The 26577-nt window shown below is 40.4% G+C and overlaps 1 protein-coding gene across 9 annotated transcripts in view; it reads right to left on the bottom strand.

Annotated features, from left to right (window-relative positions):
* CCSER2 (coiled-coil serine rich protein 2) overlaps positions 1-18269 on the bottom strand; it is a 419884-nt gene extending 401615 nt beyond the window's left edge. For 7 of the 9 annotated variants that reach the window (XR_003796987.1, XR_003796986.1, XM_029244982.1 and 4 more), the window contains exon 1: positions 18068-18269. The gene's annotated coding sequence lies outside the window, so the exon portion shown is untranslated. Of the gene's footprint in view, positions 1-1660; positions 1931-16145; positions 16202-18067 lie in introns of those variants that run through there. The other 2 variants (XM_029244981.1, XM_029244978.1) reach the window with 2 other exon arrangements.
* Positions 18270-26577: the final 8308 nt, after the last annotated feature.

Below are 26577 nucleotides of genomic sequence, written 5' to 3'. Positions count from 1 at the left end.
GAGAAGCCACCGCAGTGAGAAGCCTGTGCACCGCAATGAAGAGTAGCCCCCACTTGACACAACTAGAGAAAGCCCGTGTGCAGCAACGAAGACCCAACACAACCAAAAGTAAATTAAAAAAAGAAAAAATCCTGTTTATTTTCACTCCACTTATAAATCACAAAACGTGCCTGAGGAAGACAGATAAATCTTGAAAATTAGATAAACAGTTAAAAATGGCTTATCATGAAAATATTTTAAAGTAAAATTAGATATAATAAATAAAAGTGCTATAAACAATCTCTATATCCTTAAAAATGCCACTCTGTCATACAGTGTACTTTAAATTTAATAAACCAGAACTTTGGAATTGGGAAATTACAGATCATATAAGAAATTGAGTCCAGAGAAGTTAAAAGAATTTCCATTCAGATTCTGTTGACCACAGAGCCAGCTTTTCTAACACAGAAAAGAAACCTAGAAATTCTAGAAATTTCTAGAAATTCTTACCTAGAAATTCTTTCAGAATTCACTCAACAAGCATTTACAACAAATTACTAGATACAAAGAACAGTAACACAGAAATCCTGCTCTCAAGCCCCTCATTATTTTTAAATGTCCACCTATCTCCTTAATGCTCATCTAATAAAATTTGATTTTCTTCACATATCAATTAAAAAGCATAATTTCAATCAATTTTATTTTCTGGATTTAATTACTAACATCCAATGGTGTTACTGTCTATTATTTTGGGTTGACAAACATAAAATAATGGTTTTATGAGAAAATAGCTTTCCAAGTATTAAATAAACATCTTTAAGTTTGGAAATTACTATAATTCAATTCTAAAGACATTTCTCTGTAAAAACAAAGTATGGAGTTATTTTTAAGTTTGCTTTTAAATATGCTAGTTATAGTATATAAGTAAGCTCAGAAAAAACTTTCTAAACTTTAGTTATAATTACCACTTAATTATTAGTTTTAATTGAAAATATTAAAATAGTAACCTATTTCAGGATAGTAGGAATTGTAGTATTGGTAGAAAACATTCAAATAATATACCAGCAGTCTAAGGTTTTGGTACCTTCAAGAAATAATTTAGACAGGAAAGAATACCCTAAACAATCCCTCAAGTCATTCAGTCTATTTCAGGTCTCTAAGCCAATCTGATACATTACTGCAGAAAAATTAAAATGTTTTTAAATCTCAAGGAAATAAATTTGGGCCTTAGTTTAACTTTAGCAATTTTAGTTGATGAGCTCAAAAGGGTTAACAGTGTGATAAGGCCACACACAGGCAATCTTAGACTATACTAAAAGAAATGCACCATGGGGCTTCCCTGGTGGCGCAGTGGTTGAGAGTCAGCCTGCCGATGCAGGGGACGCGGGTTCATGCCCCAGTCTGGGAAGATCCCACATGCCGCGGAGCGGCTGGGCCCGTGAGCCATGGCCGCTGAGCCTGCGCGTACGGAGCCTCCGCAACGGGAGAGGCCACGACAGTGAGAGGCCCGCTTACCACAAAAAAAAAACACAAGGACCACAACGTATTTGGGTTTTTTTAATTCTTAAATATGTAGGAAAAAACACTCAGTAAAAGCTGAGGGAAGAAATAAAAGTTACTAAAGAACCTAAATGTTATGACTACAATTCTAGTAAAAAGGTGTTTTGGTTTTTTTCTTTACCTTGGATATAGCAGCATGTAGAAAGAGTCTTCCTCTAGTTCCATAGCAAATGAGACACAGCAACTAGGGGTTGCTGATAAAGAACTGAAATATTAAAAACACTATGCACAATCCCCAAATCGTGTTTACTTCAGTAACACAAATAATAATTTCATAACTACTTCAATAACAAATAATTTCATAAACTATGACTGAAAAAAAGTTAAAGGCTGAGGCCTGAGTATCAACCACACGTTAAAATCAAAGTACATTTATATTTAACCTATGCTGGCAACTGGTCAATACAACGCAAGGAACGCTTCAGTGACAAGAAAATACATATCATAATACTCTAGACAGAACTTTGTTCTCTATTATGAAAGAAACTTTAAGTAAAATTATGTCAGGTAAGAATAAGCAACTTAGTAAACAAATTAAAACTATCATTTTACTGTGAAAGGTAGTTTTCAAATACTACAATTAAACTTGCCAGACACAATATGATTAAACGAGAATACACATAAAGTACTTCAAAAACAAAACTATAAAGCAGAAATACATCTTTACCCAAAATGACTATATGGTAATACTGCAAAATGTCTCACTATCAAACGTTAAAATACCAAATGCTTGAAGGATACTTCTGGGCTTATAAAATTAACAAAACTTAGGTGAGTCCTTAGTGGGGCTTGATCCTCTTTTAGTACTTAGAAAATCCAAATATATCACAACACTGTCAGTTTGTCCTTCCAACCCCTTAGGAACTAGCTCTTTCTCTATTTCATGCCTGGTACTGCTTAAGGTCTACTTGTGGTCTACGTCACTTCTCTCCTCCACTCATGAGAGCTTCCTGACACTTGGCATATAATCCCCATGTGCTGCCCAAAGTTACTGCTCTGGACTCATCCAGAGTTGCCCAAACCCTCCAGCCCCATCTGGGGAACAGTAGGCAACCCAGCTCAGTCATTAGTTCCTAGGCAATGGCAAGTACTTGCTTCTAACCATCCTCTTCTGCACTCTCTTATTATGAGTAGAAGAATACAATGTTTCCTACTCATCTAGGTACTCTGTCTATATGATGGCTGTCTATTCTCCTAGTTTCCTTTAGATCTCTCCAACTCGTGGAATACAATGCACATGTCAATTTGCAATAATTCTCAACTCTGTCCTGTGTTCTCCAACACTACCTCATTTCTTAATCTAGAATCTTATCATCTAGAGCCAGTATTCTAGCATAAATTTCCTTAATTCCCTACCTTCAGTTTCTTCCCCTTCAATTCATCCCTATAGTTTTCCCAGAGTTGATAATTAAAATCATAAATCTGGGGCTTCCCTGGTGGCGCAGTGGTTGACAGTCCGCCTGCCGATGCGGGGGACGCAGGTTCATGCCCCGGTCCGGGGGGATCCCACGTGCCACGGAGCGGCTGGGCCCGTGAGCCATGGCCGCTGGGCCTGTGCGTCAGGAGCCCGTGCTCCGCGGTGGGAGAGGCCGCGGCGGTGAGGGGCCCGCGTACCGCAAAAAAAGAAAAAAAAAAATCATAAATCTGATCATGTCACTCTTCGATTTAAAATCCTTCAGTGGTCCTCCAAAGAACAAACACCTTAAAACAGTACTAACAACAGCAGGTGACAGCTGCTGAGAAGTTGTATGCCAGGTACCTGCATTACCTCATTTAAATCTCACAACAATCCTACAGTGCAGATATATTCATTATTCTTATTTTCCAGATTTAAGCAAAACGAAACTTGGAAAAATCACATGATCTGTCCATAGCCACACAGTAAGAAAATGCAGCTAAGATTACAAAAGCCTTCAAAATCTGGCTTTTACTCCTTTGCAGCAGCTCTCTCCCACTACTACCCAATAAACCCTGCCTTCCACTTACATTAAACCACCCAAAGATCTGTGACCATACTATGATCTTTCAGGACTCCTTACCAGTCTTGGTACCATACTACCCCCCTTGGCTCAAAATGCCCACTCACCCACCTTGGTCCACCTTGGGAACTCTCTCTGAAGACTTTTTCCTTTCTTTCTTACCTCCTCCACAAGGGAGGTTCCTAGGCAGAACAATATAAGCCAAAATGATACACACCCCCCACTCTAAACTTCAAAATGCTACAATACAGAATGCTCAAATAGATCTTCCAAGGTAATTTCCAGGTGAGAATATAGTGCCAGCCTCATAAACTCTACATTTATCAGAAAAGTAAATAAAGATCAACAATGTAGCAACAGCAAAGGCTAATAAAAATACATTTAATACTTTTGCAAAACATTCACAGCATGTAAAATTCAATTATTTTGAAATATGTGGTAAATCATCCAGAATATAAAGGATCAAATTTAAAAATACTTTCTTCTGCAAATTTGGACTTCTTTAAATGTAACAAGCAAGATAAATTCTACAAAATTTTACAAAATCTGTTAGCAAACCAAGACAAAATTCAAGAAACTAAAGAGCTCTTCTATGACTATATCTGGGATCAGAAAATGACGATTCAATACTAAATGACTTGTGCTTATGAATCATATTAGATGATGTAGAGGTACAGGGATTATGTTACCACATCTGCAGCATCAGCATATTAGGCCCGCATCTTCCAGGAACATGCAACAATGATATCAGGAGTCTCTTCTGGGTATTAACTGAATTTAAACAGCATTTCTTCAAGGTACTACTCAAATATATTAGCTTACAATTCCCCACGCTAAAGCTCCTATTTTCACCTATTCACAGCCTCAAGATCTTCCTGCTTAAGGGTTAAGCTAAGAAAGGAAAAAGTCTTCAGAGAGAGTTCCCATGGTGGACCAAGGTGGGTGAATGCGCATTTTGAGCCAAGGGGGTAGTATGGTACCAAGACTGGTAAGGAGTCCTGAAAGACAGTAGTATGGTCACAGATCCTTGGGTGGTTTGGTATAAGTGGAAAGCAGGGTTTATACTTAATTGCTCTTTAACTGGCATTTGGACACAAAGCACCAAGTGTTACTTTCAAAGTTTTAATCTCTTTTCTAGCTCATCAAGAAAATGTCCTATAAGAGCACTTCTGGGACTTATCCATATATCTTTTCTTGCTTTTCCCCACTAATCCTTACAAATCATATTCTGAACTCTTAAGCAAATTTCTTGTAAAAAGCATAAACTACTTCTTAACAATATCACCTAACAGAGATATTTAGGAAATTGACCTTTAATGGTTCAAGCACTATTCTAGGGTGGCATATCCAAAATTATTTTGCCTTTGACATTCCTACTGGATACAACCAACATGCATTTCCTGTAGAATATCCAGGACCAAGCAGAAGAATTACTTTCAAAGGGTTTTTTTACAATGGTCTACTCAGGATATTAGAGCCTGGCTGAAGGAAACAGTAAGGAGAATGGAGAAGGAAAAGCTCCATCAGCAGAACTTGACAGGCAAAGGAAAATGAACAGAAGTCAAGATGATTCTCAGGTTTATAATTTGGGTAACTGAGTGACGGGCAGCATCACTAACCATAGCAGGAAATGAAGTGAATACATAAGTCTGGAGAAGACCACGTACTAATTTTTGATGTTTTAAATTTCAGGTTTTCTGCTGAACTATCAGGTAGGCATTCTAAATAGCAAACTTAAGGACTGTAATGCTCAAGAGAGAAACTAGGGTGGATAAAAGAATACAGATATGAGATAACAAAAAATAATGTGTTCAAGAAAGCATAACAATGAAGAAAAAAAAGTCAGGCTGAAACCTTGGAAAACATGAACATTAAGGGACAGGAGTTAGTAATGATAGCTGAGAAAGAGGAGGTAAGAAAGAGAAACAGGAGAGAGTGATATGGACGTCAAGAAAAAGAGGGTGTCAAGAACATGGGCACGATCAGCTAAATGGTTCACTCAGGATTTAACAATTAGGAACTATGTCCAAGGTTAATACAATTTCAACAAGTAGAGGAAGCAAAAGTAATAAAAACACTGTTGCGAGAAGGAAACAAAAAAGGAAGAGTGCAAAGTGTATTTGGCAAAGTGTATTTGGAACAGAATGTAGAAGAGTTTTGCTGGAATGGAAAGTTCATGTAGCAGAAGACAAGACAGGAAGTCTGGGCCAAAGACTTTGCATTCAAGATTTTATTCTATTTTAGATTTTGTTCTGTGAGGAAGAAGAAAGACAAGCAGCTTTTCTTTTTTCTTTTTGAAACAACTACCCTGGTGACAACATTCATGATGAACTGGAATGACGAGAGTTACAAGCTATTAAGCAGTCTTAAAATTATCTAAACATAGTAATGAGGGCCTGAAAGAGGTTGGCAGTAGACAAAGTAAGAATTAAGAGATACATGAAGGAGAGATATTCTCTAATCCCAGCGTGCCCTAGATATTCCACTATTACTATATTATTATACTCATCACATTGCACCATAATCATCTGTGGACTGGAGTATAATAATAATCATAGGGCTTCCCTGGTGGCACAGTGGTTGGGAGTCCATCTGCCAATGCAGGGGACACAGGTTCAAGCCCTGGTCCGGGAAGATCCCACATGCTGCAGAGCAGCTGAGCCCGTGCGCCACAACGACTGAGCCTGTGCTGTAGAGCCCGCGAGCCACAACTACTGAGCCCGCTGGCCGCAACTACTGAAGCCCGCACGCCTAGAGCCCGTGCTCTGCAATAAGAGAAGCCACCACAATGAGAAGCCCGTGCACTGCAACGAAGAGTAGCCCCAGCTCGCTGCAACTAGAGAAGGCCCACACACAGCAACGAAGACCCAACACAGCCAGAAACAAAATAAATAAAATAAATTTTTAAAAATAATCATATTATTATACTCATCACATTGCATCATAATCATTTGTGGACTGGGACCCTCTCTTATTCGGCCTCTCATTACTAGAACTAACAAAACAGGACACAGGAAGAGGCCAAAAAAATTTTGTTGAATTACAATAGAACTCAGTAATGATAAAATATAGAAGTGGGACTTAAAGTTACTGCAGAGAAACCTAAGTGACTACAAGACGGTAATATAGAAAACACTAATGGAGAAGTTAAGATCAAGTTTAGGGAATGAGTTTAAAATATGTTTAGGATGAGAAGTGTCTAAGGACAACATTCAAATAGAAATATCAAACAGCAAAAAATGAAACCACAGAAGGAAAAAAAAGCCATAGGGATTAGGGGTGCCAACCCTCCACTCAGCCAAAAATCCAAGTACAACTTACAGTAAGCCCTCCCTATACTTGGTCCCTCTGCATTACAGATTTCACCAGCTAAGATCCTGTAGTACTATAGTATCTACTCTTGAAAAAATTCCACACATAAGTGGACCCATGCAGTTCAAACTTGTGTTGTTCAAGGGTAAACTGCATTCAGATATTCAAACAAAAAACAGAATTTTGAGATACATCATGAAATCATCAACAAATCTTATTATTTGCTCATAAGAACAAATATTTAACAAAATACCAATTTCCTAAGACACTTTGGGGGTATGACTCTATCTTTAAGAATGCTATCTGAATTGCTTACTTGCATATTCTGTAAAAATTAAATTGATGTAAAAGCCCAACCAAATAGGTCAATCAAAACTGGGTCAATAGGGCTTCCCTGGTGGCAGAGTGGTTAAAAATCCGCCTGCCAATGCAGGGGACACGGGTTCAAGCCCTGGTCCGGGAAGATCCCACATGGCGCAGAGCAACTAAGCCCATGCGCCACAACTACTGAGCCCATGCTCTAGAGCCCGAGAGCCACAACTACTGAGCCCACAAACCTAGAGCCCATGCTTCGTAACAAGAGAAACCACTGCAATAAGAAGCCCACGCACCGCAATGAAGAGTAGCCCCCACTCACCACAACTACAGAAAGCCCACGCGCAGCATAGAGAAAGCCCGCCTGCAGCAACGAAGACCCAACGCAGCCAAAAATAAATAAATAAAATAAATTTGTTAAAAAAAACCTGGGTCAATACTAAATAATTATTTGCTTTATTTATTCATTCATTCAAAAATATTTATTGAGTGACTATCAGTTTGCATTGGGACAAGGGGAACCAGATACAAAGCAAATAAAGTAACATATAGCAAATACTACAACAAAGTCATTGCAAAACGTAAAGAAACACAGGTAACACAGAACAGAGAATATAATGGAGGATGGGTAGAGGAGGCATGATGAAAATAGACCTAGAAGCTGTCCTGGAAGAGGAGACACCTATGTTGGGCTTTTTAAAAGATGAAGTGATTTAACAAGATAGCTAAGAAGCTGAATGGTATTCTGGAACAAAAGGAATAGTATGTGCAAAAGCATGGAGACGTCAAAAAGAGTTTCTCATCTTCACGGAAACATGACACAGATGTCATGACACAGCTCATGGAAGACTTTCTGTACACTGATAAGGAATTTGACCCTTATCCTATAGTCCTGTGGTAAGAAACATCAGATGTGCCTTAGAATGCCCTAAGGAGTACTCCAAATCCCCTAAAGCAGAGTGCAAGTGCAGGCAGGAGATGGAGAAGTAAAAAACAGGGCAGAGCCACAGCAGATTTTTAAGCAATAACAAAACTTGTTTCAGAAATCCAAAAGTCAGTAGCAGTGGCTAAGGGAAGAAAACCTCGAGGAAAACTGAAGAAGATTAAGAAGCGATTGGAATAATGCTCCAGCACTAAATACTGACAACTACCTACTCAAACATAAATGAACCACAGAAAGAGGCACATAAATGCTGTAACTGTAATATGTGCTTTGAACCATGAGTTTCAGAACTCATCTCTGATAACAACTCAATAATCAGAAGCAATTACAGTAAAAGTACAATCAGGGACATTAAAAAAAAAAAAAAAAGGGAAAAAGAGTGGCCACCAAATTTTCCCCTTAAAAGTACTTCATCTATACTTTAATTTAAAAGGTTTTTTTTATTAAAAAAATTTTTTTTCTTTTTAAAAAAGATACTTCATAATAAAACTACCATAGCAGGCAGAGATTACTAAATCCAAATTTAGAACCTACCACATGGCTACTAGCACTGTGCAAAACTACTGAGAATGATAACCAGTAAAAAGTTACCAGAGGGCTTCCCTGGTGGCGCAGTGGTTGAGAGTCTGCCTGCCGATGCAGGGGACACAGGTTCGTGCCCCGGTCTGGGAAGATTCCACATGCCGCGGAGCGGCTAGGCCCGTGAGCCATGGCCGCTGAGCCTGCGCGTCCGGAGCCTGTGCTCCACAATGGGAGAGGCCACAAGAGTGAGAGGCCCGTGTACCGCAAAAAAAAAAAAAAGTTACCAGAGAAAAACTGGTCAATAACAACAACAACAAAGATTATTTAACGGATTCCTAATAATACATTAAAAATTTTGTTACCCACATATAAAAACAACAGTTTTGAACTGATGAAAATTCACCAAACTGGGGGGAAGGCATGTTCTTTAATACCTATCTCCACTAGCCACTGTCTTCATTTGAAAAAAAATAGGTCAGTACATAAGGACACATATATGATAATGACAGACCTTAGGGTCACAGATAAGGATAAAATTAATTTCTTTTATTTTTCAAAGAAATAGCTCCTGTAATTCTTTTTCTCTCTACTGGGTCATTCCATCAGCTACAAATATACTAGAAAAGCACCCATATTTTAAAAAAATTAAAATTCCTTGACTCCACATCCCCTTCAGCCAGCACCCTGTTTTTCCTCAGTTTCAGTTGAGACTCCTTGAAAAAACTGGCTGTCTCCAATTTCTCTCCTACAGGTCCCTCTTAAACCCTCTCCAATCAAGTTTTCATCTCCATTAATCCACCATGAACAACTTAAGGTCACCAATGATTTTCCTTTTTTGTTTGTTTGGTTTTTTTTTGGTTGTACCACGAGGAATGAGGAATCCTCATTCCCTGACCAGGGATCGAACCCATGCCCCCTGCAATGAGTGGAAGCGCGGAGTCCTAACCACTGGACCTCCAAGGAATTCCCACCAATGATTTTCATATTGTTAAATCTAAGTCACATCTTAGTCCTCGATCTAACTGCAGCCAACACAACTGATCACTCACTTCCTCCTTCTTAAAACATTTCACTTGGCTTCAGAGATAACCACTCACTCTTAATTTTCCTTTTTTGGAGAGTGCTTCTTACTCTCATTTTTTAGCTCTAGCACTAACTCTCTCTCCAGGTCCCTCTCTCTCATTAGAGGACCCCAAGGCAAAGTCTCTGACTTCTCCAGTCACACTCACTTCCTAGATTATCTTAATCAGTTCTAATGGTATTAAATACTATCTCTATGCCAATGACTGGAAATTTATATCCCTAGCCCCTCCCCTGAACTGAAATGCAGACTCATGTATACCCAGCTGTCTAGACAGTATCTCCACTTGGACTGCTAACATATCCAAAACTGAACACATTACTTCCCCCTAAAACCTGCTTCTCCTGCAGTCTTCCCCATCTCGGTAAACTCCATTCTTTCAGTGGTTCAGGTCAAAACCTACAACCCACATCTAATCCACCATCAAATTCTGTTGGCTCTGCCTTCAAAATATACTGTGAGCACTTCTCCTAACCCTGCCTAAAATCACCATCATCTCCCACCTGGCATTATTGCTGAAGCCTGCCGAATTATCTCATTATGCCCGCCTATGACATTCTCTACACACCAGTGGAAAGGTCTATTTAAAACAAGTCAAAATCAATGGATGGCTTCCCACTTTCAGGGTAAAAGCCAAAAAGTTCTATTGGCCTGTAAGGCCATATATGATGTATTTTGCACTCCCACTACCATCCCTTTGGCCCCTTCACCCACCTCTCTGGCCTCATCTTCCACCAATCATTCCTCACAAGGCCTCCAATGATCTATTTATCACTCCTCAAACAGGACAAGCATGCTTCAGGCAAAAGACATCTGCACTCTTATTCCATCTTCCTCAAATGCTCTCCCCTAATATCTGTACAAATTAGATCACAACCTCACTTCTTCCACATCTCTGCTCACCACTGATCACTGCAGCATCCCCCGTGTTCTTTCCACCTTATTCTGCTTTGTTTTGTTCCACAGCAGTATAATAGCTGACATATTGCATACATACTTGTTTATTTTCTGTATCTTATTATTAGAACATAAGTTCCACAAGGTCAGAAAATGTGTTTTTCTTCACTGCACCATTACTAGCAAGTGCTCAGCTGGTATTTGTTGAATGGAAAGATGGCATGAATGAGGAAAATCCAGATTCAGGATCTGGTCTCAAAGCCTGGGTTGAGGAAACTTACAGTGTAGAAATCCTCAAGTAGTGAAAAAAACATCAACTGCAAAAGTGGCCACAACAATGGCCAGGTCTACAAGTCTAGCTGATGCCAATAATAAATAAGGGCTGACAAGTCCAGACTATCTTAAAATAAAGAAAATAAGCTTGAGATAAAATGTTTAAATAAAAATAAAAGGAAGAAAAAGAAATGGCCATCCCTGCCTCGCTATTCCCTGTAAAGAAATACCACCTGGATATGTTTCCTGTAAGCTGGCCTACCAAGTTAGACCAAAATATTACCAGACCCATTCTACACACTTAAATAGCTGTTAGGAATAGTCCCTGCTTTTCTAAGGTATGGGCTTCTGAGAAAATTGTAACTCCCAACCCTAACGCTGGCTGCCAAGACATAATGGTCAGAGAAAGCTCTCAAATTTCCCCAAAGCACTCAGGCTGCAACCAAATATCATTAATGTAATGACAACAACAATTCAAAGTACCTTCTGGTGTCTGCCTATCTTCATTTTCTCTAGTGTATGCACTAGGGTATCTGTCATCAAGAGACTGTGGTATCTTGATATGGGGGGAGGGAGGTGTGTGGAGGGGGGAGAAGGGGAGAGAGAGAAAGAGAGGGAGGGAAAGAGAGAGAGAGCAAATTCAAAGAAACAGGACCTGGATTTATTTTTTTCCATTTTAAAGAGAGGTAGATTGCCAGGGAATAGAAAGCATCTGTTAAGATACAAGATGTCACCTGGGCTCCTCAATATGACACCAAAACAGAGATCACAGAAGAACCAAAACCCTGAGAAATCCAGCATTCCTCAGCTAAAGAGCTGTTTTGCATCTCCCATTACCATACATAGAATTGAAGAGATGGCGCAGGAGACCATGCCAAAATGGACAGCTGAGAGCAGTAATGGGGGAGGGAAGAGTGGTAACAACCATGGAAAAGCAGGGGAGAGGAATAATTACCCATGTTTTTTCTCTTTTCCCCCTTCCTATTCTACTTACCAAGTACAGAAGAAACTGCGCAGATGAATACAAGGAAGGACAACATAGACAGTGAAGGATAACGATGCTCTGAAGCAAAAGGTAGCAGAAGAAATCATGCACAAATTCCTTTTCTAAGTCACTCTTCGAAAAACAAACAAGAAGTTATGAATTGACCGAGGAAATTTAAAATTTAAAACAAATTCCCACACCTTAGATAATGACAAAACTATACAAAGAGAAGAGAGATTCTTAATTATTTGGAATGATGGTCCTGGGGCGTTTTTAAGATCTACAATCCTCAAAGATGATCTAAATATTTTCGAACTAACTTACTGATCAACATGGGAAGGGTGAAAATCTTTCACTTTCATGGATGCAGGCTTTAAGAATTTTCTGGCTTCCCAATGGCTCCAAATCTCAAAATAACCAATTTGAAGTCAGAGAGGTAACTCTGGGGGCATTCAAAGGCAATCAACTCAGCAGAGAAGAGCTAAAAACTCACAGATTACACCTATCATACTCTTGATTGGTCAATTCACTTAAAAAGAAAGGAGCGTTCTGATTGGTTGCTCTCTATAGGCTGAGTCACGCCCCAGCATCAGCACCTGTAGCAAGAAGATGGTAGAAGCTGAAAGAGGGCACAGGATACTCTGAGAAAGGGGGGGGGGGGTGGCGGGGAGCCGGGGCGGGGGGCGGGGAGGTCAGTAACAAAGGAAAGACGATTTAATGCCATGCAGCCACTGGCCATCAGCAAATCACAGTAGGGCACACGAACCAAAACTGTTTGTAGCGTGAGGTGGCATTCCGTGTTTACTTCTGTGCGAATACCTCCCTCTCCTTAAGGCTCCTCTTCTAATCCTGCACTGATGGCTCCTCTTCTAATCCTGCACTGATGGCTCTTCCCCCTTCTCCCTGACAACTGTCATTCTCTAGAGCTTCTCTTCCTCCAGCCACTTTTTGATTTTGGTGATTTGGTGTTTCCTACCCCCAGTTCAGTCTCTTGCCATCTTCCTGAATTAGCTCATCCTGCATTAGCTCATGCTTTCTACTCAGTCCCTGTCCTTGACAAGTACGTAACCCAGTGGGGGAGGTAGATGTGTCACTAAGTTAGGTACAATAAATCCCAGTTAATGCTATGAAAGAAATATAACAAAGCGCTGTGAGCGCATATTCATCTGTCATTACCCCACTTGATAACGTCCAAATCAACACTCCAGCTTCCCACTCTCTTATCAGTTACTAAGCCCCACAGCTTTCCATAATACCCCTTATCTCCACTTCCAACTTGCAGTTTAGGCTTCATTTCTCATTAGACCTATTTCAACCACTTCCTATCAGAAACACAATTCAATATATTTCCACTTTGCCACATCAGCCATCTCCCTAAAAGATATAACATACTATATCATCCCTTTGCTTTGAAACAGCTAATATTTTTCCAGTACCTAAGAGATAAAGTTCAAATCCTTAGCAGAGAAAATAAAGTAATATAATATACTTTTCAAATAGAGCCCTTTAAAAGCAGGCTGTTTGAGTTCTAGTTCCGATGCTTCCTAGCTGTGTTACCTTTGGCGGGTCACCTTACCTCTCTTTCTCATGTGCAAAATGAGGATATGAAAAGAACCTACATCTTAGGGTTGTTATGAGGATTAAGTAAGAAATTCTATCCAAGTACCAGCAAAGTAACCAGCACTCAATCAATGTTAATTACTACACCAGGGTTGTCTCATCTATCTAGAATGTCTTACTCCCAAAGAAAGAAGATAACCAAGGTTTTATTTTCGTACATTTTAGAATGATTAACAAAAGTTAAATCAAAAATGATCTTCTAGTTAATCTGGAAACAACAAAAACTTCAATTAACCAAAAACTGCTTTCATGAAATTTTTGCCTAAATTTACTATAATTTATTAAAAAACAAGTACCCATTTATAAAAAAACTAGGTTAGTTTTGTTTTGTTTTGTTTCCTATTCAAGTTCAAGAAGAAAAAAGGCAGCAGTTTACCAATGGAAACTCACTTAGATATTTATAAGAATGTGATTCTCTATAGTATAAAATCCACAAAAATTCAATGCAATCTCAATTGCATATATTGTTGTTAAAGATATATACATATAACAAAAAGAACCATAGAAGCTTAAGAAAATAAAAATATGCATCAGATGGTAGAGTGACATTTGTTCGTAGATCTCACAATCAAAAGATGAAATCACACACAAAAAATTGTCAATGATTTTTTTTTGGTTTTTGTTGTTGTCAATGATTTTAATAATTTTAAAACTGCAAAGTCTACAACAATAAAAATAAAAAAAATAAAACAGATCACAAACATATTTCAAGAGAATAATATATTTATGATGCTAGGTACTAATGAAAATTGGTAAGAAGAGTCCAGTAAATTTATGGGCAAAGGACAAACAATTCATACAAAGGAGAAAATAAAATGAGAGAAATACTGCACTTCCTTTTCTATTGTGAATAGTGATCTTAGACAGCAGGTACCCTTATACCCATTTGAGAAAAAAAAAGTTAAAAACAAAAGCCTGTAAAAGATAAAACTGGTCAACCAAACTGCTGGAAGCAGTAAAAAAAAAATACTACCTTTCAGAAACAAACCTAGCAATATTTTTCAAAAGTGACAAAACCCTTCATACCTTTTGACCTTATAATCCCCCGCCTGGGGCTTTAGCCTAAAGGAAAGAAGCAAAACAAAGGACATCTCCATGTTAACTGCATCCCATGAAAAACGAGAAGCAGCTTAGATGTCCAATAATTATAAATAAGTAAATAAATCAACTCACTGTAACACTGTATAATAATTTAAATATATAAAAACTATAGCAGTAAGAAAACATAAATATGAAGGCAAAAATTGAACTGTAATGCTGTGATTACAGTACAAAATCATGTATATATGATGAGAAATGAATAAGAGAATATTTTAAGTTTATTTTTTTTCCTTATTTCTTTGACCGTTGTCTGTTAGAATTGATCAGGCCTCCCATAGGAAGTACACATTTCAAAACTAACTTTTCAAAGGCATAAAACCACAATTTCTCTTTTCCAAAAAACCTATCACATAGAAGTAATCAGATAGACTCTTTTCACGTACAGACTAGCGATTCATGTAATTTTAGCCATGCTATTAGCCAGCTGTAACCTTATTTTATTAAATCTCATTTTACCATCAAAATGTCACTGTATGTGGGGGTCTCCATATGGTGAGCAGAAGCCACTTATTAAGGAGCACTCTATCCAGCAATGAGGTCAAAAATCCCAAACGAATGGAATAGTGGAGGTTAGGTTTCTCCTATATCCTCAAATGAATCATCATGTTTCTTAGCCTCAAGGGCTCTAAGACCCTAGAAGCAGCAGGCAATTAAGCAGCCAAAGAGATTGAAAGTGGAAGCTGATTTGCTCTCCCTCTGAAAATGGACTACTTCCTCATTTTCCCCCAAAGCACCATGGAATAATGAAAAATACACAAGTGTGACATCAGGAGATGTGGGATACAAGTGACTCTTAGTAACTTCAAGTAAGTTTCTTGCCCTTTGGGGTGTCAGTCGTTTAATGGGTAAAATTTTTAAAGTTGAAACAAATAATCTATGAATTCTTTCAAGTTCAATATCCTACTAATAGACCCCTTTAACCAATATACGTCCAACTCTCTCAAAATCTCCCACTCTGATTATAAAACAAGACTTAGAAGTAGGCAACTGGGGGCAAGGACACAGATGGTCAAAAGACCTGGATTGTATCCCAGCTCTGTCCCCTTCTACCTGCATGACCTTGGGCAAATTTCTTTGTCTTAAAGTCCTAAATTAAAGAAACAGCAAGGGCTCCCCTGGTGGCGCAGTGGTTGAGGGTCCGCCTGCCGATGCAGGGCACATGGGTTCGTGCCCCGGTCCGGGAAGATCCCGCATGCGGCGGAGCGGCTGAGCCCGTGGGCTATGGCCGCTGAGCCTGCACGTCCGGAGCCTGTGCTCCTTAACGGGAGAGACCACAGCAGTGAGAGGCCCGTGTACCGCAAAAAAAAAAAAAAAAAATTAAAGAAACAGCAATACTTACTGGCCATATTCTTTTTATTCTTGTGTCATAAAACATATTGGTTTTTTTCTGTCATAAGTGGGGTTTCATTCCTAACCAGCAACAACAATTTTGACTTTATTCCTGGAAATTTTAAAGTACCTTGTGCAGTCACCTCTTCTAAGTTTTCTAACACAGAAAGAGGTAGTTAATATACTTTACCTATAAACTTTACCTATATAAAAAGGTAGGTAATATACTTTACCTATAATATACTTTACCTATAAACTATAGGAGCATTCCTCAAAAGTTCATTCAGTAAACAGTTTGTGAGCACCTGTGCCATAAAACAGCATGTGTTAGAGTTGCAAAGGTCCCTTCCCTTAAGAAGCCCAAAAGTCTGGTGAACACAGCCATATTAACAAATCATTAACTACCAACTGACAAGTACTAACTGCAGAATGTACAATGTACCAGTGGATCAGTGAAGACAAGTGAGATAAGATGTCTGGACAAGATTCAGAGGTGATAATTTGGTCAGGTCTTGAAGGGTAAGTTGTTTACTAGATGGAGAAGAATTCTCAATAGAGGCAACAGTGTAAAACCACAAAGGAAGATGACATCTTCAGAGAACTCTAAGTAGTCTTTGTTCAGAGAGGGCAGACAAAAATGGTAGAAGATGAAATGAGAAACAAAGACAAGTACGAGAAATCGTGGAGGGCTCTGACTTTTATCAAATACAGATTATGAAGAGTCACTGCCAGACTTTTAAACATGAAATCAAAGTCCCCTCTTCTTCCCCAATCAAAGTTGAGTCAAGACAACAAACAGAAAATGAAAGTCTGGATGTGAAAAGGTACAATAAATTGCCTTGTTGTGTTTTTTTAAATGGAGAGTTCCTGGTGTTCAGGATGGCTTCTAGCAGTTTCTTACTGCGGCGTATTAATACAACACTGAAGTAAAACAGTATGAATTACAGCTAAAGGGTTCAAGAAAGTGTGTGTTTACCCAAAGATTATTTGACATCAGTGTTGTTGAGAACACTAAAGAAAACAAGCAAATAAGAAAATACTAAAGATACTAAGTAATAAATTAAGAGAGGCAAACAGTAATAACATCTAAGACTGACTTCAGGCAAAACATTCAGGAATGTTTAAATCCTTATAATACATATATTGATTACAGATAAGACATGTTTTTTGTGACTATCTTTTGCAGAAGGCAAGTATCTTGAATGTCTTTTGGTTAAAGAAGAGGTGCCACAACCAAACTCTCTTTAAAACTAGTCTAGAAGATGATGCTTAAGAAGAAGAAAAAAAAAAAACTGGCAAAATTAATAGGTTCCATTAATATTTTAATGCTCAGGAAAAAAAGGGAAAAAAGAAATGCCTTTCAAAAGGTTATTTTGGAAAGCCTAAGCTCCATTTATCTCACCAATGGGAGTGAAACACAGATATTCCAATCTGGGACTATGAAGAGTCCCTGCATCAGTAATTTCCACACTGTTCAGGCCTAGTCTAGGAACAGCAAGCCTAACTGGCTGGGTAGCCCACAAAGATGAATTTGCAATTACTGAAATTCAAACTCAAGCTTAGCCATCAAATGCTCCCTCAAAGGAGTCATTCTCCCTTTGCCTGACAAAAAAGAGTAGGTGCATTAAAAAATATATATATGTATAAAAACAGCAGATGTCTAAAAAGGAGAGAGAAGAAGCATCTGAACCTATGGCAACGGTGTGGTCCACCAAAGTTTTGTCTCAGGATGTGTTTAGGGTGTGTCTTTGTTTGGGCCCAGTAATTAAAAAAAAAAAAAACCCACAGTCATTCGGGGCACCCCGGTACTTGGTACTTTCCCTATCATCCCTCACTAGCATCCTGGCTCTGAAATCACTGGGTATCTCAGCCTCGCCCTGATTTCTCCTTGAGAGAGGGCCGCAGCCGCAGCGGCCCACGGGCCCTGATATGCCTGTCACAGCCCCAGGGGTGAGGGGCGTCCGACCTCCCCGGTCCACGCCTGCCTGGCCTCAGGCGGCTCGCGGAGACTCCAGAGGGTCGCTCCGGAGGGCAGGAGGCCGGAGGACGCCACGGCCCTATCCCGGGCGCCCGGACCTGGGCCCCGGACCGCGCCCCCTGCCCAGGGCTGCCGCGGGCGCTCGCCCCGCCCCGACTCCGGCCCCTGCTCCCGCCCCGACCCCGACTCTCACCGTGCGGAGGTCGCGCTGCCTCCTCAGCCGCGGCCCGGCTGCCGGTCGCCCAGCGACCTACAGGCCAAAGGACGGCAGGTGAGGCGAGGGGCCGCCCGTCACATCCCCGCTGGCCCAGCCGCCCGACCCACAGCACCCAGCATCACGTCCACGGCCTGAGGGAGCGCTGGACTCCAGAGCCACCGCGCCCCCTCCCTCGGCCGGCGCCCGCCTGGACTCCGCCCTCCGGAGCGCATGAACCGCGCGCGCGCAGCCCCGCCCCCCCGCAACGCCCTGCGCAGGCGCGAGCCTCACGAGGTTAGGCCCCGCCTTTGGGCCCGCCCCCGCCGCCTGACTCCGGCTTCTGCCCATTTCTGGCACCGCCCCCGCCCTCTCGCCAGCCCTTCCCAGGCTACGCCCCCACTTCAGGACCCGCCCCCTTCCACTGACCTTGCCTCTCTGCCCCCTGACTCAGGCCTTTCCTGCGCCCAACATGTGACGCCAGCCTGGTGGCTGACCCACCTATAGCCGGCCTCCTGGACCAACACTGGCCTCTTTACCTCGGTCAAACCTGTCAACTAAACCTCCTGACCCCGAAAAGTTAGGAGTAGTCAGAGCTTTGGGACTGACATGGGCTCCTCTCCCACATTTCGGTGAAGTGGACAGATCTAACATTTTGTGTTTTCAGGTCCATCCCTGTTTTCTGCCCTCCGGTGCTTGCTCTGGATAATGCCGGATCTCACTGAGAACCAACACTCTGCCGGATCTTACTGAGATTGAGTGGAAGAAATAGGCACACCGGAGTGCTGAGAGGGGAAACAGCTTCATGACATAATCAACCTGGGTTTCTTTTGCCGGAAGCCAGGTCCCCCTGCCCTCTGGGACTTCCGTCAGCCATAGGCCTTCTCTTCCCCTCCTTTCTTCCTTAATGGCTTGGCTTGTTGAGTGCCCTTGCCCCTGGAAGCCTCCCTGGTCTAGCTGGATGTAAAAGCCCTGGAGGTTCCCCTGTCTGGCAATAGACTTACCTGAAATCCCTGTAGGCCACGCTTAGCAGCAGCTCCACTGCAGTAAATAACTTTGAGGATTTCTTGAGAAATACTGATTTCTTTCATGCCTCCAGATCAGTGATACTCCAAGGGGAAAGGGAGTGGAAATTACCAGACTGATATGAGGGGGCATGCCTGATTTGTAGAACCAGACTTCTCTTAATAGTATACTTTTATATTTGGAAAATAGTGTCATGTTTAAAATCAACCCATAAAGTTAAAGATTGAATTTCTTGGAAGATAAGATGTATGCTTAAAATGTAGAGAAAGACTAGAACTAAACACTCTACGATTTATCTCTGGATTAAGTAGACTAGAACTAAACACTCTACGATTTATCTTTGGATTAAGTCAGGTCATTAGGCAAACACCACACTGAACACTTGAACACACCCCGCAAGAACATCCCTCAAGAAATGCAGTTACTGGGCTTCCCTGGTGGCGCAGTGGTTGGGAGTCCGCCTGCCGATGCAGGGGACGCGGGTTCGTGCCCCGGTCCGGGAGGATCCCGCGTGCCGCGGAGCGGCTGGGCCCGTGAGCCGTGGCCGCTGGGCCTGTGAATCCGGGGCCTGTGCTCCGCGGTGGGAGAGGCCGCAACGGTGAGAGACCCGCGTACCAAAAAAAAAAAAAAGAAATGCAGTTACCAACATGTGCTTTGGGGTTTATGCCATCAGCTAAATTGAGAGGTGGTACAAGAAATGTCTCCTCGGGCTTCCCTGGGCGCAGTGGTTAAGAATCTGCCTGCCAATGCAGGGGACACGGGTTCAAGCCCTGGCCCAGGAAGATCCCACATGCTGCAGAGCAACTAAGCCCATGCGCCACAACGACTGAGCCTGTGCTGTAGGGCCCGCGAGCCACAACTACTGAGCCTGCCTGCTGCAACTACTGAAGCCGGCACACCTACAGCCCGTGCTCTGCAACAAGAGAAGCCACCGCAATGAGAAGCCCGCGCACCGCAACAAAGAGTAGCCCCCACTCGACGCAACCAGAGAAAACCCACACGCAGTAGTGAAGACCCAACGCAGCCAAAAATAAAAATAAATACATTATTTAATTAATTAAAAAAAAGAAAAAAATGTCTCCTAACAGCTTGTATGCAGGAATTGGAGAAGATGTTACATACTAGATAGTCTGCATATGAGGATCTAGGAAAGGAACATCTCTGTTCCAAAAACCAAAAAGAGCTATGCTTCTCCAAATTGCTAGGTTGCTATCTTGTGATTCTCTAAAGACTTGAAGTGATTATGTTTTCTCTTTTCTTTAGCAGCTCTTAGATACTGTCACCTTTCCCTTCTTCCTCTACAAAGGTTACTGGGGGCTTGCTGTGTGTGAATATTTCCCAACTTCATCTGATTTTCCTTATTGCTGTTTAGTCTTTATCTCAATTTCCTCATTTACTTGGTTGTTATCATGTCACATTAGTTCTGTCAGGCACATCAAGCTATATATAAAAAAGCTTTTAATATTAAATATAAATATATTGTATATACATATTATATATATCCTTAGAAGTCTGACCTCTGAGAGTCTGAAGCCTGCTTATGACTGAGGTTAAATGTGAGAGGGCAGATCAAGATGAGCAGTGGTTCACAAATTTTAGTTAGAATTACCTGGGGAGCTTAGCAAACTGTAGCTTGCTGGGCACCACCCCCAGAGTTTCTGATTCAGAAGGCCTGGGTGGTACCCAAAAATCTGTAGTTCTAATAAGTTCCTGGGAGGAATAATGCCCAGGGACCACACCGTAAGAACCATTGCACTAAACTACCTCTTCAACAATCTATTCTACAATCATCCTAATCAGGTAGGAGATGACCATCTCCCAGAAACCCATGAATGACTGATGGGAGACAAAGGTTTAAGTGTCATGTGTTATGTGGATAAGTAACCCAACTGTGGCAGGCTTCAACACAGGCTAGGCAGCAGAGAAGGCCTGAGAAGGCCAGGGTATAACCCCAGCCCCACGAGCAGGGGAAGTAGAACAGAAGATGAAGAGTCAGGGGCAGATGTATAAAATGCTGTGGTGGGAACGTTGGTAGTTTGACAAACCTTCCCAGTGTTTTTTGGGATGGGCCCAGTGGTGTCAGGGCAAACAGGGAATCAGATGATCTTTTGGATCGCAGTCTGGACTTGCTTATTAAGAAAAACGGTATGATAGCACAGAACGTTTGGAGGAAGGGGTGTCTGCCTTACAGATGTCTGTATGGGAATGAGTCTAGAGAAGAGTCAGCAAGCATATTTATACATTTTTACTATGCATGTTTATTAGATTAAAAAAGTATCTACAATAGGATCATAATAGGTAAAACAAGGAAAAGACTTCTCACAATTCTCAAACACACTTAATACAATCATAATAATATTTCAGTGTATTTTCTTAAGTTTATAGACATCTTAACATGTTTTACTAGTTTGGAGTTAATATTCCTAGGGACTTCTGTATTTATTTATTTATTTATAGCTTAAATACTGTAATACACATTTATTATCTTTAAAAAGATGCTCAACATCACTAATCATCAGTGAAATGCACATGAAAACCAAAATGAGATATCACTTCACACTTGTTAGAATGGTTATCATCGAAAAGACTAGAAATACATGTTGGTGAGGATGTGGTGAAAAGGGAACCCTTGTGCACTGTTGGTGGGAATGTAAATTGATGCAGTCACTATGAAAACAGTATGAAGTTTCCTCAAAAAATTAAAAATAGAACTACCAAATGATCCCACGATTCTACTTCTGGATTTTCATCTGAAGAAAATCAAAACACTAACTTGAAAAGATACATGAACTCCTGTGTTCAGTGCAGCATTATTTACAATACCCAAGATATGGGAACAGCTGTGTTATTGACAGATGAATGGATAAAGAAGATTTGGTATATATACAGTGGAATATTATTCAGAGAAGAAAAAAAAAAAGAAATCTTGCCATTTGTGACAATGTGGATGGACCTCGAAGACATTACATGAAGTGAAATAAGTAAGACAGAGAAAGACAAATACTGTATTATTTCTCTTATACATGGAATATAAAAAAAACAAAAACAAAAAAAAAAACAAGCTCAAGCTCATAGATACAGAGAACAGACAGATTAGTGGGTGCCAGAGGTGGGGGTGTGAAAGGGTGGAAGAAATGGGTGAACTGTTTTTGGTTTTTTGGTTAAATAAATTTCTTTTTTTTAAATGTTAAAAAAAAAAGGGAGAGAGAGAGAGATCACCTCATACCTCTTAGAATGGCTATAATTTAAAAAAGAACAAAAAAACAAGAGATAAAAAAATGCTGGCAAGGATGTGGAGAAAAGAGGACACTTGTGCAGTATTGTTGGGAGTGTAAATTGGTACAGCCAGTATGGAAAACACTACAGAGGTTCCTCAAAAAATTAAAAATAGCACTACCATATGACACAGCAATCCCACTTCTGGGTATATATTTGAAGGAAAGTAAAGCACTATCTTGAAGCTATATCTCTTTCTCAATGTTAATCACAGCATAATTCGCAAGAGCCAAGACATGGATGAATAGATAAGGAAATTCTTAATTGAGAATGGTCTGTGGTCTCCTTTTATTGGGATAAAAATCTTTGGGACTTCCCTGGCGGTCCAGTGGTTAAGATTCTGTGCTTCCAGTACGGGGCGGGGAGGGCCGCAGGTTCGATCCCTGGTCAGGGAACTAAGATCCACATGCCACATGGCACGGCCAAAATAAAATGAAAAAAAAAATTTACAGATGGAATAAAAATCTTTGGAATTTATCCTAAATGAGTTGAAATGTATTGGAATAAAAACCTGATAATCTTCATCAGGTTTAGAGATTAATATTATATATAGTTTAAGTAACAATGAAATTATCTGACCTTTAAAGATTATGTGGAATTTCATTTGGCTTGGTGATTCCTTGTGTATTATTTTGTGCAATAACTCTTTAGCCTTTTTATTTCTTTTATAGCAATTAGTTTGTTTAGACTTTCTGTCTTTGTTAGGATCAATTTTGGCAACTTCTGTTTGCCTGAAAACATACCCATTTCTTCTAAGTTTTCATGTTTATTTGCAGAGTTGCACAAAGTACTTTCTTCTTAAAAATTGTTTTCTTTGTTTTTATGCTATTTCCCTTTTATTTTTGTGATTTCTTTCTTTTTAAAGCATAAGTTAGCTAGTGGTTTACCCCCTTTTATGCGATTTCCCTCTTACATTTGTGATTTCTCCCTTTTTAAAGCTTAAGTTAGCTAATTGCTTGTGTATTTTGTTGTGTTTTTCAAATAACCAACTTTTGGATTTATTGGTTCTACTCTTTTCTGTTTTCCAAGTCATTATTTATAATTTGATCTTTATTAGTTTCCTTCTCCTTTCTTTTAGTTACTTTTTTCCTGGCTTTCCATTTTGGTTGCTAAATTCATTTATATTGATGCTTTTATTTCTACTGCACCAGGTGTTTAAAGCTATAAGTTTTCCTGTGATAACAGCCTTAGTGGTATCACAGAGATTCTATGTCATGTTTTCATTATTAGTATTTTCAAGAAATTCTGAAATCTTGTTTTTTTATTTTCCTTTTAATCCAATAGGTGTTTAATCGTTTTTTTAAATTACCAGGAAAAAGGAAATTTTACATTTTTAAGAAATTCTGTCACTAATTTCTAAAAGTTTTATTGCATTATGATCAGAGAATGTTATTTGTATGTTTCTATTCTTTGGGATTTCTTGAGATTTTCTTGGCAACCTAATATTTGGTTAATTTTCATGAATTTTCCACGTGCACTTCAAAAAATGGTATATTTTCTTTTCTATAGGTACAGAATCCAATATCGTTTTATAGGATTCCTTAGTTCCCCCTTCCTGCTTAACAATGAACAAGAAACCAAAATTGCAGCACACTAGAAGACAACCTCTAACACAGAAGACAGAGACCCAAACAAATAGACCTGAAAGGAACCAGAAACTCTGCAGGAAGAAGAAAACTACCCCTCATTCACTTGCCTCACAAAAAAAGTATAAATAATGTGTTTAAGGAAATATGAAAGAAATAAGAAATATCCTTGCATCCATGAAACAAGAATAGATGTCATAAGAAAAGAAATGTTCTGAAAACACTGTTCAAGAGCCTTTGGAAATGAAAAAGATGAAGCAGCAATGAAAAAACTCAATAGAAGGGATAGAAAATGAAGTTGAGGAACTCTCCCAGAAATTGATGAAAACGGAAAAAGAGATTGAGAACAGGAGATTAAATAATTTAATGAGATCTCCTGAAGGTGTGCCAAGTTCCTGGGGTAAAAAGAGGAAGCTCCTCACTAGCAGATGATTCACTAGGGGACATGGATTTCATAGGCTTTCCCAGGAGGCTGGGCAGGCAGCATCTAGGGCAAGTGCCCACTCCCACAGTTTCCTCTCCCCACTGTGCAGCCTGCCCTGGCTGGTTGCCTCTGGTGTAGGACAGCCCTTCTCTAGTCTGACGTCCACCCTGGCCACTCCAACAGAACTCCCTACAGTCCTCTGCCCCCACTGGTGTTAGACCTGACCCTTTCCCGACTATATACCACAGATGGGACCACACAAGTATGGGCCAGTTACTGGACCCCAGGACCTTTCAAAGGACTTCTTCCTGTCCCCTGCTCCCAGGCATTTCTTAGGGTGCTAGCTCCAAATCCATCTAGTACCTCTCCTACAAATTCTCATTTTACTTGTTTTCTGTCATAATATGACTTAAATTCCTTTCAGGCAAAGCTTCTCAAAAAGGAGCTCTACTAAATGAAGGAGGGCCCACCAATCCTGAGAAACACAATGGCCACTCTGCTCCTTGGGGATGAGAGGAAATGCCTTAATTCTCTCTGGATGAGTCACTGTTCCTGAGGATGGTCAGAAGACTACTTGCTAAAGCAGCAAAGGCATCAATGCAGGTTTAATTTTCATACCCTGGAATAAAACTATAATTCCATGTGACTCTTTAAACAAATATGTACTGATGTGGAAAACTGCCAGGAAGTATTATATTTCAGTGAAAAACCAAGTTTCCCTGTGCTGGTGGAGCATGTAGCTCTGGTGTCTGTCTAGCTCTGAATCCTGGCTCTGCCACGTGCCACTGATGCTTTATGAGGCTTTAGAAGTTACTTTCTCTGTCCCTCAGTGTTCATATCTGTAAATGGAGAATAAATGAGGTTCTTATAAGAATAAGATGAATTAATATATGTAAGCCCTTAGAGTAATGCCTGGCACAGAGGAGGTGCTAAATAATTAGATATTAGTACAACACACTTCAATTCATGTAAATATTAAAGTCGTAACGGGGATGTAAATTTATTTACACTATTATTCAGATATGCAGATATATTAGTTTGCTAGGGCTGCCATAACAAAGTACCAAAGACTGCGTGGCTTAAACAACAGAAATTTTTTTCTCAACTTCTGGAGGCTGGAAGTCCAAGATCAAGGTGTCGGCAGTGTTGGTTTCTTCTGAGGCCTCTCAACTTGGCCTGTAGATGGCCATCTGATCCCTGTGTCCCTCTGTGTCTATGCCCTAATCTCTTCTTACAAGGATACCAGCATGTCGAGTTAGGGCCCACACTAATGACTTCATTTTACCTTAATTACCACTTTAAAGACTCTATCTCCAAATACACTCAGTACAGGGGGTTAGGACTTCAGCATATGAATTTTAGGGGGACACAATTTAGCCCATAACAGCAGAGAAATTTAAATTCCTTTATTTGACTATAACTAATCTGACTTTTCCCCTGACTCCTTATCTGCTGGGTTTTGGAAAAAAATATATCAATCTGCTTAAAACTTGGACATAGCTGATCTTTTAAACAATACCTTTTAAGAAGTCTTTGATTATTTCCTGGTAAAAAGACCCGATATCTCTATGGCTTCATCTGTTCCCTGCTTCTCTCTCTAAGAAGGTGTCTGAATTTATGGGGGATGGGAAGGGCTATAGCTTTTAAGACCTTATGGTGCTGGGGAAGAGTTGGGGCCCTCAAAGATGCTGTCTCCTGCCCTCTGTAGTCACTGGAGCAATGTCCCTTTTTTAACCTTCCAAGTGGAAGACTCCAAGTAAGGTAGCGGGAGATATAGTCCTCTTGACTTGTTCAGGACTCAGTAACTCTCTCTGGATGACTTGGCCTCACCTTGGCCCCTGCAAACACCACAGCGCCTCTGAAATCTGTCTGTGATCCCGGGCAGTTGGCTCAACAATGGGCCAGGAAGGAAAGGGATGATGGGTGATCCCAAGGCTCAGGTCACTGAGGACATTGTAGAGAGGACTTCCAATATAGGGGGTGGGGATTCCAAATCAGCATGCAGGGTACACAGCAAATATGAGTTACATTATGAGCTAGTATCCATCCCAGTCTGGTGTAGTGATGGAGCCCAGAATCAACTTCTCCAAGCAATATGGACACTGTTGGCAGCACCTGAGCACTTCCAACCGACCCATCTCGTTCAGAGCTGGGCAGAGTGCAGGGGCCAGGCACCAGCAACCCAGAGAGGCTTCTGT

Source organism: Monodon monoceros, unplaced genomic scaffold (genome assembly GCF_005190385.1).
Source record: "Monodon monoceros isolate NGI ecotype Baffin Bay Population unplaced genomic scaffold, NGI_Narwhal_1 Super_Scaffold_4, whole genome shotgun sequence".
Lineage (NCBI taxonomy): Eukaryota > Metazoa > Chordata > Mammalia > Artiodactyla > Monodontidae > Monodon > Monodon monoceros.
This window is presented reverse-complemented; position numbering and strand designations above follow the sequence as displayed.